The following is a 15,905-nucleotide window of genomic DNA, read 5'->3' as shown; positions in this document are numbered from 1 at the left end:
CAATTCATACCAAATTGAAATATACTTCTATAATGGCTCTTTAAAAATGATAAAATTAGTTAAATTTAAAGTTAGTTGTTATTTTTAGATCACTAAAGTCAAACAAAAATCATTTATTCTGTATATATTCATTTTGTTTCCATTGGGGAGATTCTCTTTAAGCAGGGCTAGTTTATCTTCATTAAGAATCTCTGCTTGACAAATGTAATGTAAAACATTATTTTCTGTGTAAACAGCATATGTAAGCATTCCATTATTAAAAGGAGAAATAAATAGATTGGGAGGCAGCTAGATGGCACAGTAGATAGAGCACCTGGAGTCAGGAGGACCTGAGTAAAAGTTGGCCTCAAACCCCTAAAAATTGCCTAGCTTGGAAATCTTGAGCAAATCACTTAACCCCACTGACTAAAAAAAATTAAAAAAAGAAGAAATTCAATATGAGATCCATAAGCTATTTCCCCAAATCTAAGTGATTTTACAAATTTCTAAAGCTACAGAGTTTAATACTTTAGATTTTTCAATTTCACAGTCTATCTCTTCTCTGACTTCCCATTGAATATTGCTTTCATTGCCAAATCTATTTTCTTATCCTAGTAATCATTTAGTTAACCTCCTCAAAATATACTTAGGGGATTATTATATTAATAAATGGGCTCTTACATGTTTTCATTTCTTAAGGAAGTGCCATATACCAAAGTCTGTCTAGAGTACTTGGGCTCATTTGACATAGAACAAAGAAAGTGTGCAAATACCTTCTCAGAAAGGTTTGGATCTTTTTTTTCCTTCCTTTTTTTATTTTTATTACTCCACCTCCAATTAAGAGTTGTTTTATGATTTCCCTCACTTCATGTAGGCAATTTAGTTTTCAAATGTTTGTATCTCTCTGACCTCTCATATTTTTTTGTGCTTTAGTCATTTCAGTTAAGTTCTTTAAGAAGACATCCAATTGTTCTTTCCTATTCATTAAACTCATTAAATTCCATTGGCTCCCTATTACCACTAGATAAAATATTAAAAACAAAGCTGTCTTTTAAAGTCCTTCACTATCTGTTTTTCCCAGCACCATCATACATTACTCTCTTTCTTCATTCTATAACCTCTCCAAATTGGCCTTTTTTACTTTCCCACAGAACCCTTCATCTCTAGTTCTAACTTCCATACATGCACCTCCTCATTTCTGCCTCATATCTTTACATCTTTCTTCAAGAATTTTTGCTCATTCTCCCAACTGTTGGTGTCCTTTCCCATCTTTGATTTTCTTCTACATTTATTTATATATGCACATGTTTCCTCCCCTTTTAGAATGTAAGAACATTTAGAGTAAGACTTTTTTCCCTAGGGCCTAGACAGTGCTGAGTAATCAATTCTGAATAGGAGGTATGAATTTAGCATATACAGCCAAAAATCTCCTTTGGCCAACATCACAGAATATTCTCACACTTTAGTTGGGATCCATTCTTATTGCAATGCTTACTTGATGAGAGTGTAGTAGAGACAATATTAAACCAAAATATTTAGCTATAGCCATAAATCTGCTTCATATTAACCTTGAATAACATTATTCAAAATCGGGAGCTACCATTTTCTTATCTGTATTTTAAAACGACATGTTTTTCTTTTTATAATAAATGTGTGTTCTCCCTCCAAAGGCACAGATCAAAGTCAATCTATTCCTTATCATCCTTTGCTTTCATTCATTCAAGAATGTTCTACAAAAGGTCCAGCGAATGTGTTAAGTGCTTTCTCATAGGGCTTTTGACTTTAATGTGAAAACCAATGTAGTTTGTTAGATGAATTGGTTACTTCACTGTCACTATACAAATAACTTATTTCTATTTATCTGTCTATGTATCTATCTACTTATCTATCATCATCATCATCATCTATCTACTATCTATCTACTTACTATCTATGTATCTACTTATGTATCTATCTTTCCATCTTTCTTTCTATCTATTTATCTATCTATCTATAATGTCTATATCTACATCTATCTTTTTTTTTTGAACTGATCTCTAAGAACATTAAATGGCTAAAATGGATGGAATGCTGAACTTTGGAAGACCTGAACTCAAGTGTGGCCTCAAGCACTTTTTTAATATATGACTGAAAAAGTCACTAAACATCTCTCGGTCACAGTTTATTCATTTGTAAAATTTTTATGAGCCTAAAGTAAGATAATGTTTTTAAAGCACGTTGCAAAACTTAAAGTGTTCTAGAAATACTATAGATGTTAATGATGGTGATGTTTTTTTTCAATGCTTTTTTTTATTTCAATTCTACCTTGGTATTATGTTTGATTACTTACAAATGGCATGTCTCTACATTTTCCTTTCAGAAACTTGCACTTTTATTCTTCAAAAAATGTGATTTTTCACAATTTGTAGCCATGAAGCATCAGTAGGAAAATACTGGAGATTTACAGTTGTATTTTTGTTTCACTCAGGAACTTAGAGTCATTAGAAGTCCTTTATGCATTTTTTTCATAGCTGGACCTAGATCATTGTCCATCCATATTTATGAACTGATGGACTAGTTCTATGTACTAACGATCTAATTGAGTACCTTGGTCTTGGCCATAGGCATTCTGAAGTTACATTTCATTTTTCCTAAGTGAAAAGTACCACTGAATAATTTTGAATGACCATAGGTTTCATTTAGGAAGGCCTGATTTTAATAGAACTTGACATAATCAGTGCAATACTTTTCACGAATAGAAACATCTGGACAACCTCACCATCTATAGCAGGGATTCCCAATTTTGAATATGGATACCATCATGGGCACAAAAAAAACCCTGTCAAGGATGGATGGAGAATATTGAGTAAATAACAATATTATTCTATTTAAATATTCCAAAACTAACCAGATTGTTGGGAAATTATAAAAGACAACTTTAAGATACTAAAAATGTTACATATGGAATTATTTTTATAAAAATAATTTTATATGAATATGCATGGAAACCAGAATTTATTCCTTTTCATATTTCTCATTGAAAAGACATTAATTAAAGTTTTACTGAAGGCCAAGCAGTACAGGGATCAATACAGAGGTGGGGAATGCCAATCTATGGGAATAGAGTAAGTTATGCACTAAAATTGATAGTACTCTGGATTTATAGCCAGAATTTGAATCATGACTCCGACATACTAACTTTGTGATTCTTGGCAAATTCTTCTACTATCTTATCTTCCTCATTGATAAGTGGAGATATAATAGCAACCAATCCTACCTCACAGGGTGGTAATGAGCATGAACTATTTGTAAAGAGTTTCATAAACCTTAAAATGCTATATAAATAGCAACTATTGCATTATAGCTGTTATTATGAGGATGAATATTCATTATTTTACCTGAGCTCTGTAGGCATATTTAATGAGCTTGTCTGCATGTTATGCTGACATTATACTTGTAAGGATATAAACCATTAAACCATGGTGACTTCTTTCAAACATAATGTCAACCTAAAATGGATACAAAATCAAAAACTGAGAAGGAATAGGACATAGAAATGCTTAAGGACTCTCTTCTTTAACACCCATCTTTACTTCCAGGAATGATGGTGCCATGACCTCCTAGCAACAATATCCTTGGAAAGGTTCAATTCAGTAATGATAACTTTCTCAAAAATATTGCTTTCTTTTCCTAGAGACAGACATTCTTTTCTAATTTGTTTCAAATTCCTGAGAAATGTCCTGGACTCCCAAGATTTCATATTAAGAAATAAGATATTCATTCCAAAATACTATTTTTCCTTAAAAAGGCAAATAGAAAAATTCATTGTCAAAAAATAGTATATTCCCTCCACTAAGGTTTCTCTGATTGGTCCCTCACCTATCAAAAACCCTCTTCTTCAAGTCTTGGTATGATTTTATTTCCTACCTCTGCCTCTAGGAATCCATACTTCCATTTAATCTGTGCTTATGCACCCCTTTAAAAACAACTTTCAAGATCCAACCTTTCTTAATATTTCTTTTTAGCACTCCTTCCTTAATTTGCTATGCATTTACTTGGGATATATGCAGAATTTCGTTGCCACATATATTCCCAAGGAATGCAAACTCTTCTAGAGATAGGGTTATTTTGTGGTTTTCATTATATAACTATTAGCAATCCCTGCAATCTATTCAGATGCTTAAGAAATCTTTGTTGCATTTAATGGAATTGAATTAGGTGATGATCTTGTACTTCTTATATTCCTATGAAAACACCAATCACTGCTCTGGTTGATATTCAAATTGACAATAACTGAATGTCTTGGAGAAAACTGTAATTATCAAACTCTACTCAATAAAGACACAATGAAATCTAAGTCAACCAATTTCATTAGAATTTACAATAGTTATGTTCCACTGCCATAGCCCACATTCATTTATCTCTGCATTCTCTTTTCTTCTTTCTTGGTTTTGTCAGGGCTACCTGCTCATCCATAGCACATTCTTGTTTGACAAGTCCAAGAGTTAAGAGGGAATGAGAACACTTCTAAACATTCTCTCAGGTCCTAAAGTATAACCATTTGGAGAATACATTGTTGGTTCTGAATTTCCTTCAAAGAGATCTTATTTATTAAAACAACTGAGATATTACCCCTTGATGAGATGCATCCTTTGAAATCAAAGATGACCATATCTACAAAAATATGATGACATGATTTGCATGATTATGCTAATTATAGTGAGGGGTTTTATAAAGACTTTCTTTTCATTTGCCTTTTCCAGAACATTTGGTCTTTACAACCACATTGATTAAAAGTAAGGTTTTTTTTTTTATAAAATGATTCATATTTATCTCATAATGAATGAGACAAGTTTCATAGTTCTACAAGCCAAGCCCTGCTAGGCAGTATATAGTGATCTCATAGTCACCAAATAATTCTGTCAGGGTTTTCCAGTTATCAACCTCAACTTATTTATATCAGATGTATGTGAATTAGATGCTGGAATATTAGGTATATTTATACACTGAATGAATGTCTTTTTTTCCTGTTTCTTACTTTAGCAATGTTTTTTTTTTTTTCTCAGAAATGCCCTTGCTCCTACCATTTTCAATTAATATGGTTGGCCAAATCAGAAAGGGCACAATCTTACTTATCTCACAAAACCACCCTACTTTATTTTACTTTGACTACTTTGGAATGGAAATCAAACAGCAAGTAAAAAATAAAAATCTAAACAACTTTTATGGATTAAAATTGACTTGGGACTTAAAGAATAAAAAATGTTTGCCACAGATATATCAGAGGACATCATGAAAAGAAGGAAATACAAGAAATAATGTCAAACATGACCACAGTGTTTTCAATTAGTTTGTGGTTTGCTTGTGATGATGATGATTATAATGAGCTGTATGTGTAATAGAGATTACTTCCTAAATCAAAGACAGACAGTCTCCATTTATATGGATTATGACTCTCAATATCTATGGGATGTAATAGAAAGGCAGCAAACTAAGATGCATTTTCCAAACATAGTATAGTGTATGTGTCTTGTTTACAGACTATTCTGGAAATATTTATGACAGAATGGTCATAGGACAATTAAATTTTCAACAAAATTGATTCACAAAGTCATTAAAATCTCTATCAATGAAGGGAATATCTATATTGATAAACTCATCGACTCTTACTGTGCAGCAAAGTATCATTTCTGTTGTGCTTCCCTTAAGTTTACCTTGTCTCCTTGCAATACATTCAGGAAGAACTATGTGTCCAAATGTTGTATTTAGTCACACAAGTGGGTATGATAAACTGTTCTTCATTTTTTATCATTTAGTTTCTTTCCACAGTTGAATCTTCCATTTTTAGGTGAACTATAAATTCAAGGCAATCATTTACTTGGATTCACAGTAAGTAAAATCTTGAAACACAGAAATCAAATGAAGAAGCTTCATTACTCAATAGTATTAGTATAAGCCACAGCATCTTCATATCACTAAATATATATTTTTGTAACCTCTTACATGTTGCTTTTTTATATAGTTCAAATAGTAATACTAAGTATGTAGAGTGAGAAAAAGAATATTAATCATTCATCTAAGAAGATGAGGGCATATGTTTCCATTGCTTGACATTAAAAATGATGAGAAAATACATATAAGTATAAGAGTTGTTATAAGTTATGAAATCATAGGACAATATGCTCTTAGAACAATCAGAAATTCAATAAAATATGGAAAATTTAACAGTGGTTATAAGAATGCTATGTTGTCAAAAATTATATCTGTGCCAAAAAATTATGACTGGCAAAGTCTTTAGCAATAGCATATAGACAACCGAGGTAATGCACTGATATCAATAAAATGTTAAATGAACCAAAAGAAGTTTTCCAAAATACAAGGTAGGCCTTCTATGAAGGGTTCAGACTTCAACTAGAATCACAGGATAAAATGTGGATGAATGAGAATTTGCATTGCTAGAGGAAATGGAGAGCAATGCAAATCTAAATAGCTTCCTAAAATTTTTTTTTAACATTTTCCTCCTCAAAAAGCATGTACTTTGGAGCACCCTGGAACTTTAATAATTATATGTTCAAAAAAGATAAAGGAAATACTGAACAGCAGTATTAATCAGGATTTGATAATGACTAATAAGGAAGGACTATGGTTTGAATTTATGAGAACATTAAGAAGTAATTACTATTCTATAATGGAACAGGAATGTAAAAGGAAAGAAAATCTTATCCTAGCAGAACATAAAATCTGAAATTTAAGAGAGCAAATTTCAAAGGTTTTCCAGTGGTACCCTCAGAAAATTTCACATGGGAAAGATAGTCCATGAGAGAAAGGAAGTTCCTAAAAATGAAATACTAAAGTCATCTTGATGAGGAAAAGAAGGACCCTTTAAAAAGACCAGCATGCATGTATAGGAAACATGAATTTAGATTTTAAGGAGACATATTCAAAGTTGGAAGAGTGGATAGTTCACAGTGAATTTTTATAAATTCATACAATGGTACAGTAAGATTATTATTATCAGAAGTACAAAGCACACAATGAAATGAAAAATGACAAAGAGAACTAAAGAAACAAATAATTATCTAGTTTGGAGGAAGGACTAGGTTGAAGAAAAAGGATATATAATTGCTTAAGGTATTTAGAATTATGATAATGGAAGATCGTGAGAAAGTAGAGATACATTGCTACGCTTATTACTAAAAAATGTTCTTCAACTGGAAAGACCAAGACAAAGGAAACTAAGAGGAAGTTAATATTAAGAAAAGTAGAATAAACATTTTAGCTGGGACCAGCAGATATCTTGCTCCAACAATAGGATTGTTAAAATTGAAGTGATATAATAGAGAGTAAGGAGGAATTACTTTCTTTGATGACTTTGAGTCACATAGGCCTCATGAACTATGTCCTGGATGCACAATAATAAATAACATATTCAGATTTGTTTTATTTATTTATTTATCTATTCATTTATTTATAACTTAATATGATCCTGAGTCCAGTTCAATGAAGGTTCATATAGATATAGTTTAAGTGAATTATTAGCATCCTAAAAATATTGTTTTTCTTTTTCTTTTTTGATTTTTGTGTGTTTGCTGTGTGTGTGTGTGTGTGTGTGTGTGTGTGTGTGAGTGTGTGTGTGTGTGGTGTGTGGTTTGGGGAAGGAATGGACTTAAAAAATATGAAGTATCAAGTGTCTGAGGTCAAACTTGGGCTCAGATCTTCCTGAATCCAGGATCAGGGCTCTGTCCACTGTGGCACCTAGCTATTTCCCTAGAGATTCTTTTCAAACTAAATTTTAGAGTCCAAACCAGCAATTTAAGCAAACAACTGATACTTGTGGTTATTGAATCATTATGTATGATCCTTGAATAATCATGGAGAATTGAAACTATATTATGATCTCAGAGAACAAAAGTTATATCAGTTTTCTTAAAACAAAATAGAATAGAAAAATCTAGTGATTGGGGTTTGATTTCCAATACAAAGGACTTCTAAAGAAAAAAGGAGAAAAGAGACAACATAACTGATCTAAGACTAACTTGTCTTGGAGCTAAAGGATTTTTTTCTTTTTTCTGCTGATGTGGAAACTCAGAGATCAGAATACTGGTGTTAAAAGGTGTTACTTTCTAGTTTTAACATAGAATTTCTTTCTTTTTTTTTAGGTTGTCTTTTTTTTTTTTTTGCAAGGCAAATGGGGTTAAGTGGCTTGCCCAAGGCCACACAGCTAGGTAATTATCAAGTGTCTGACACTGGATTTGAACCGAGGTACTCCTGACTCCAAAGCCGGTGCTTTGTCCACTGCGCCACCTAGCCGCCCCTACCATAGAATTTAAAAAAAAAATTGATAACTATTCTTGGAGAAAATATGAAAATATGTTGCCTAGCCTATGATGGCACCCTTAAGTTTATTTAGAATTGAGTAAATGATTGCATATCAAGAGAAGTCACTAAAATTTATAAACTTAGGAAAAAGTGTCTATTGTGATGACCCCAAAAATCTGATTTTGATCCAATGCAATTTTGCATTTTATCAGTAACTTGAAAAAATGTACAAATCATGTGTTCCTCAGATCCTACTATTCTAGAGGGGATAAGGAAAACATTGGATATTAGGGTGAAGATTCAAAAATGATATTTACAGAAGAGAATCCTGATTATTCTTATAAAGCCTTTTTATAGCTGGGATAGTAATTGAAATAATTCCATTCTTTAGTTATTAATATCCTCATACATCTTTTGCATACTAATCTTTTTATTTGGTTTTCATCATTCAGGCAAATTATATTTGCCTTACTTGATATTACTCAACCATTCTCAAAATTATCTTCTTTGTTCATATTCCCAATTCTTCACAAAGGGTGTAAAGATAATATTGCTTACTGAAATATTTGATATTAGTTCCTTTGTGACAAATGAGGAAAATGTTTTTAATAGAAATTCTTATAAATATCTTCTATTTTATGCTTTTTTAAAAAGTGCAACTCATAGTTGTGCTATTCTTTTTTTAGATTTTTCAAGGCAATGGGGTTAAGTGGCTTGCCCAAGGCCATATGGCTAGGTAATTATTAAGAGTCTGAGGCCAGATTTGAACTCAAGCACTCCTGACTTCAAGGCTGCTGCTCTATCCACTGCGCCACCTAGCTGCCCCTAGTCATGCTATTCTTGAGATTATTTGACTTGATTGGGAGTCTTGACACAGTATGTGAGAGTAACATTTATTTTTCTACAATGCATCTTGTAGTTTATAGGCTCATTTTACTCACAATCATTCACTATGCTCATTTAAAATTTTATAAATGAATGCATATTTCAACAATGGGCTTGTTTTTAGCTATTATGTTTATCTGTTTGAATACTTTATATACACATACAGATAACTATATGTTATAAAATACAAATATAAAATATATGATTATAGACATCTATATTTGGTGGTTCCTTGCATCATTTTCACTCTTCATTGGGAAATTTGATTTTCTTGACTAAATTAACTTAGGAAATAATGGTAGTCTATCATTTTGTTTTTTCTTTTGTCTAATTTTCCATATCCCCATCAATAAAGTACAATATTTAAGGTTAAAAACAAAGTCCTATAGTAGGGTATGAAGATAAAATTTACAAGTAAAAATGAAGCTACCACACATTCAATTTCAATCAATGTAGTGATTATCAGACTGCCCTCTGTGGGGAGATGGGGGAATGGAAGGAAGGGGGGATTGTAAAATTCAAAATCTTACAAAAACTGAGAGGTAGAAACTACTATTGTGCATTATTGGAAAATTAATAAAATATAATATCAAAAATGGAGTGAAATATGACATAAAACCAATTGTTACACCCAAAAGATCTTTTTTTCATACTTTTTTATTTTAATTTCTTTATGAGTGTGCTGTGTTAGACAAAAGAGCACCTGCAAATTTGTCTAAATTTAGAGGGATGCAAGAGTTTCTTCTTTTATCTGATCAGAACATATTAAGAGTTGTGTTCAGTATTGAGTGAAATATATATTGAAAGCATACTGAAAATTTCCAAAACCTCCAGAAAAGTGCAATCAGAATGATTGTGGGTTTGCCAATCTCACCATACACTGTTAAAGAAGCTGAATGTTTAACTTGGAGGAGAAAAGGCAGAGGGCATAGGAGTACATAATACTTGTCTTCAAGTGGTTAAAGGGTTAAGATAAGAAAAAAGGATTGGACGACCTACTAGGTCCAAAGAAAGTTTAACTTTGGTATAAACAAAACAAAACTTCCTAATAAATTCAGTTTAAGTGGAATGTGGCACAGTAAATTCCTTGTCATTGTTGTGGACTTCAGGTCAAGACCAGATGGCTATTTCAGAGGGATATTACAGAAGAGTTACTCATTAAGGCATGGGTAGGTGTGATCTCTGAGCTCTTTTCCTTTGACCTGTGATTGTACATAAGTTTATATGAAAAAGTGTGTGTATGAAGGTGTTCAGACCACACAGGCGAAGAAATAATAGAAAAAAAAAAGCACTGGACCTCAACGTTAGGAAATCTGAGTTTTATTTTACTCTGACACTAACAATGTGACCTTTGAGAAATGACTTTATTTATCTGAGCCTAAGTATGGTCATTTATAAAATGGGAATGGATGATGTCTATGGACTCTTTCAGCTTCAACATCCCAATTCATTCTATGAATATAATGATCTCCCTCATTCTTTCATTATAGTGTTCCTTGGGGCTATCTATATATATATGTGTGTGTGTGTTAAAAAGGACTATTCTCTTCTAAAGCACTTTTTTTTTCACTCCACTTGTTGGGGGAGACTACTTTGTTGCCTACTTGTTCTTGCAGTGGAAAATTAGGGATTGGAGAATATTCCAAGAGGGGAACCAAAAAAGAAGGATTTTCTTTTTTTAATATACATATTTTGTTTTCCAATTATACACAATAGTAGTTTCTACTGTCATTTTCTGTAATGTTTTGAATCTTACAATTTTCCCCACAACCTACTTTCCCTTCCACCACCCCCCATAGAAGGTGGTCTGATAATTTTCACATTGTTTCCATGCTATACATTCATCAAAATTCAATGTGTTGAGAGAAAAATCAAATCCTTCAGGAAAAAATAAAATATAAGAGATAGAAAAATTACATAGTACATAAGGTAATGTTTAAAAAAAAAATTGAAGGGACCAAAGACTATTACCTTCAAATTAGGGGAAAAAACATCTTAATGTAATTTTACTATCTCAAGCTTTATTTTCCTTACTTAAGGATATGATTTCTCTGTCATCTTTCTCTGTCATACTTTCTCATCACATTCTATTGAGATCAATGTATAATATGCCACCAATGTAAAGACTAAAAGACTAACAGAATGTCTTCTGTGGTGGGGGGAAGCAAGAAAGGGGAAAAATTGTAAAACTCAAAATAAATTAAATCTTTCTAAAAAAATAAAATAGGGGCAGCTAGGTGGCACAGTGGATAAAGCACCTACCCTGGAGTCAGGAGTACCTGGGTTCAAATCCGGTCTCAGACACTTAATAATTACCTAGCTGTGTGGCCTTCGGCAAGCCACTTAACCCCATTTGCCTTACAAAAACCTAAAAAAATAAAAATAAAATAAAATGAACTGGAGAAGGAAACAGTAAACCACTCCAGTAACTCTGCCACAAGAACCTAAATGAGGTCATAAAAAATTGGATATGACTGAAAAATGAATGAACTTAAATGATTGCTATTCATTGGCTGAAAATAAAAATGTGCTATGAACAATGAGACACTTTTAAATGAGTTTCTTTTTTTGTTAATCACAACAGAATCTCTATGCTTTTAAACAATAATTGAATGTGTTTCTTTGTTTTCAAGGTAGCTTTCAGTGGACATGCCCCCTACTTTTTTTTTACTAGTTTTTCTTCATTTTCCTAGGATCTTGTGTCAGGGGAGGGGCTGGTTCACAGACCTTTGGTGTTGAAATCCTTTCAAGTTTTGTTCACTGTGCTTAGTAACACCAAATGGTCCAGACAGTAAGGAGCAGTAAACACTTCCTCTGGAGTTTTTATGACCTTGATCTGTGGCCCAATCCCTAGTCCTGCATGTGGGGGGGCGGGAGCATCATGATCAGGATTATTCTCACACAATTTGGGCTGCATCCTTGGGCTAAATAGTTAATCTCATTATTCAATCAGTACTGAGAGAGATCTTATTTGTACAACTGAGCCTGAGGGAGAGGTGGGGGTGGGGGGGGGGATGAGGGCAGGGGACTCAATTGGAAACATGGGTACTCTGCTGAAAATATGGGATTCGTGGCCCTGGTCTTCCAGACCAGCCAATCTGAGTGGATCGATGTCCAGTCACACTCTGTAATTCTCCTGCCTGCTGTGCTGGGACTCTCCCTCCAGTCCTGTTGGCATTTTACCAGCCACTGCTCATACAACCAAAGCTTCCATCACTGTTCACAGGTTAGTCCTTGGGCTTCATCCCACCTTTCCTGACCTGGCTCTCTTCTCTGTTCACCCGGCTCACCCATGCTCTCCTGAGATAGACCTCATTGCCTGATGTTCTTCTCTTAGCTTCTTTATCTGTATTTTGTTGATTAAAATTCTGTTAAGAAGCCTGTTAAGTGGTCTTGATTCATAATTTTAGGGAAAGTCAGGAGACCTTAGGACAGTGCCTGGCTTCTTTCCACCATTTTGGCTGGAAGTCTAGAATGATTTTCAGATAGAAACAAGCAATTTCCTAAGCTTGCCCCAGAGCAGAGCAGAGATTTCATTGTATGTTACATTCCAGAAGACATTAATCACAGCACAAGTTTTAAATATTGTGGAAGACTGGATCCAGTCTGTATTAGAATCAAACATTCCCCCAAATGAATCATCGGTCTATTGCCAGACTTCATTCAATATATAATTGAACTGAAGTCCTGTTGCCCTCAACCTACCATCTATTTTCAGGGTATTTAATGGAGATGCATCAGATTTAATGTACAAACACTTGTATTGCATTTTTATCTTCTAGGTGCTTTATAATAATTAATTAAGCTTGATTAATAATGTTACAATGAGCCCCAAGAGGAAGGTGAGGGCCATTATTCTTGTAACAAATGAAAAATGTGAGGCATGGAGAGTTGAAATGATGGCCAGAAGAAATGACAGAAACTAAGTGGTCAGGCTAATTTTTAAGCTCATATTCCTGGCCCTAAATTTTGTGTCTCTAACCTTATGTTGCTTACAATAATTTCAAATTATCAACATGAATGTATAAATATAATGATGAGACCTATAATTTCATTTGCAAAAAAAAGGAAAAAAAATTTTACCAAAGTAGCTTGGCATTTTCTCTACCTCTCATACACTTAGAGAATTACTTAGGGGGCATTTAGGTGGTAAAGTGGACAGAGCACCAGCTCTGAAGTCAGGAGGACCTGAGTACAAATCTGGGCTCGACATTAAATAATTACTTAACTGTGTGACCTTGGGCAAGTCACTTAACCCCACTGCTTTGCGAAAACAAAACATCAAAAAGAAAGAAAAGAGAGTTACTTAGAAGATGAAGAGCTTAGACAACTTGACCAGGGTTACATAGTCATCCTGTTTTACAGGGAAGGCTTGAATCCAGGTTTACTGGTTTTGTAACTGGTTCTCTGTCCTTTATACCATTATGAATCTAGCATCATCAAAAAAAGACAGGAAAAATAAATATTAAATTAAATCAACCTGATTCCATTATTGACATATATCAGAATTATGGCTTTCCTAGAAACTATTTCAATGCTGTTTGAAATGAATTTTGTGATTTCTTCTTCTCTTGATATTTCTAAGAATGGGAACCTATTGCTTTATACATTTGAGTTGCACTTCTTTCTGTAAGCTGGAACAAGATTAGTTAAGTATTTTTAGCCTAGAGAACCATCTGACTCAATAAATTCCAATGGTTCATCATAGCCTCTAGCATAAAATCTAAAATCTTCTGTTTAGCTTTTGAAGCCCTTCTCAACCTGACTGCAACCTGTATTTTCAGCTTAATTTTATTATGCATCCCTTTCAGCTTCCTGTGATCCAGTCAAAATGATGTTCACTTTGTTTTCCACATATAGCATGCCATCTACCATCTCTTTCTATGCCTTCAAGTTGGATGCAACCATCATTAAAAAGATACATTCTTCTTTCTTCACACATCATAGTTTCTTTCTTCTGTCAATATTTAGCTTTAGCTGATGGTAGATTTCCTGAGCTTCTCACCCTCCCACATTCTCACTCTCAAATTTTAAACATTTTAACTATTTTCTTATCCCATATTTACTTATATACCTTCTTATTGTCTCTTTTTACAATAAAAGTTTCTTGAATGTAACAATTATTCCCTTACTTATATTGGGATGCCTAGTCCCTAGCATAATGAGTTGGCTCCCATGGGTGTGAAACGATCCTATTGATTATATGCATTGGGCATGATAGATAACTTAAAAAAATTTGAAACTTTAAAATTTGAATAGCTATCAAATGGGAGGTAACATTAGACTTAATTTACTTGGTTACAAGTAGGAGGAGAATTAGGAGTAAGGGCAGAAATTGGAAAGAGGAAAATGTTAGACTTAAGGTGAAGAAAAACTAACAATTAGAGCTATAGTGAAGAAAAATGGTTGAATTCCGAGTCATTTGAGACCTTCACATAAAAGTGGTCTGCTGACTTAATGAATTGTAGGTTGAATAAAATGGCCCTTGAGATCCCTTCCTACTGACATAAACACAGGAGTTGTTTATAATAACCTGTGCTTCTTTTGGGAAGGCTATGAGGATGTGATTCCACATTGATACAGGTTCTTGGTGTGGTCAATAGGGAACAAAAATTCTAAAATGCAACCTTTAGAAATAAAAGAGAACAAGAGGGGGGAAAGAAAGCTTTTCTTCGGGGCAGCAGGATCCAATTGGCAGCACCTGATGCCTTTGGGTTGCCTTCCTTCCTCACTTGTGTATCTTACACTCAGCTTGCTTTATTAGTTATTTCTTACACAGGAAGTTCATGGAAGATCCCCTCCTCCAGGTGTAGACAAAGGATGGTTATTTCTAAATAACATTTTAATATTTCTAATCTCCATGAGATTCTTGGGGAGAATTCTCTGACCCCCTCCCTTTGAAGACATTATTATGCTATTAGCCTCACATTTGCTCCAACCTTCTATGAACTAATAATAATTTAATATTTATTTCCACCAATAGGTGGTGCTCATGATTTCTTTAAGGAAAACAATGAATTTCCCCTCTCCCTATCTCCCAATGTTCTAGAGAAAAATATGGAAATATTCAAGCTGAGGTAAGTTTACAGCTCCTTTTCATACAGTCATGAATGTCTGAGAAAAGAGAAAGGGGCAGCTCCTCATTACTTGGAGCTGAGGAAGAAGGGAGATTAATATAGATCATCCTTAAAAGTGGGAAAATAGAGCTTCATCAAAGAGATAGAGATGAGCACCCTCAACTTAGAGAACATGCCCACAAGATAGAATTTTATTTTTTCCCACCACATAGCTAGTCAAATATTTATGTGCTCAGTGTATAAAGCCTTCAAAGAAACTCACTCTCTAGGCACTCTCCTTCACATTTTTTTCCTTTTTTTTATTCCTCATTATGACAATATCTATTTTAATATTGTAATTTTTTATGTTAACAGATCTTTTTTCTTTCTCTCTATTTGTTTCTCTCTTTACTTTCATTCTTCCTTTTGTCTTTGACTGTCTTCTTCCTCTTTCTTTTCTTTCTCTTTCTTTCTTTCTTTCTTCCTTTCTTTCTTTCCTTCCTTGTGTCTTTTTTCTTTTTGCCTTCTTGCTTTCTTTTCCTCTCTATTTCTTCTTTCTCTCCTTTTTCTTCTTTCTCTCTTTCATTCTTTCTGTCTTTCCACATTTCTTTCTTTTTTCTTTTTGCCTGATAACATGGTAAGCTAAAAAAAATTGTAATAGGGATGGATATAAAATGTCAACAATAG

The sequence above is a fragment of the Macrotis lagotis genome, chromosome 3 (assembly GCF_037893015.1).
Source record: "Macrotis lagotis isolate mMagLag1 chromosome 3, bilby.v1.9.chrom.fasta, whole genome shotgun sequence".
Classification (NCBI taxonomy): Eukaryota; Metazoa; Chordata; class Mammalia; order Peramelemorphia; family Peramelidae; genus Macrotis; species Macrotis lagotis.
This window is presented reverse-complemented; position numbering follows the sequence as displayed.